Raw genomic sequence first — 798 nt, 5'->3', positions numbered from 1 at the left:
ACTTTAGTTCTCTTTTCTTGGTCATAGTTATATCTTATATTTTAATGAACACTGACATGTCTCCAAAAATACATCATGGAAAAATGCATCACTCAACTGATGTAGTCATTCTTTCCGTCTGACTGTGTGTGAGTTCATGAGAGTGCATTGCACATGCTAATTCGACATATGATTAATTAACATAACGGGAAAAAGCAGACCGGCCAGAGCCTTTGTGGTGGGCAGTATTAGTCCCACTTCAGTGGTCTCATGCTCAAGAAACCAGTCGATGCTGCTTTGATTATTAAATTCCCTCTCCTTCTCTCTTCCTTTCTTTGAGGTCACTTGATGTTTCCCACAGGGAGGAAAGGAGTTAAGTACACTGGTTAGTGAAACATGTTAACAGGCTGATTTTCAAATTCCCCTCAGATAGTATGCTATGACAGGCAGACACTGACTTAATTATAGCAGATGAGGTCCAGAATATGCATCTCCTCTGAATATGTAAACAGAGGGCCAGTGTATATCCAAAGGGAGAGGAGGCTACAAAAATGAAATGCGTCTAAATGAGAAAGTATTCCCTGAGCTCTCTCTGGTTCTGTAGCACCCTAATCTTTTTATACTCTAAACAAAGACTGATTTTTAACAAAGATTTTGTTATTTTGTTATTGTTGGATGGGAAGCGTTATGTAGAAAAAATGTCATACGATTGCTAGAAAGATTCACATTTTAGCTTTACATAATGTGCAGATAAAACACACTTAACAGCACATCTTTACATTGTAAAATTTACACAGGCATACACTATAACACATCTTA

Source organism: Squalius cephalus (genome assembly GCF_949319135.1).
Source record: "Squalius cephalus genome assembly, chromosome: 5".
NCBI lineage: Eukaryota > Metazoa > Chordata > Actinopteri > Cypriniformes > Leuciscidae > Squalius > Squalius cephalus.
This window is presented reverse-complemented; position numbering follows the sequence as displayed.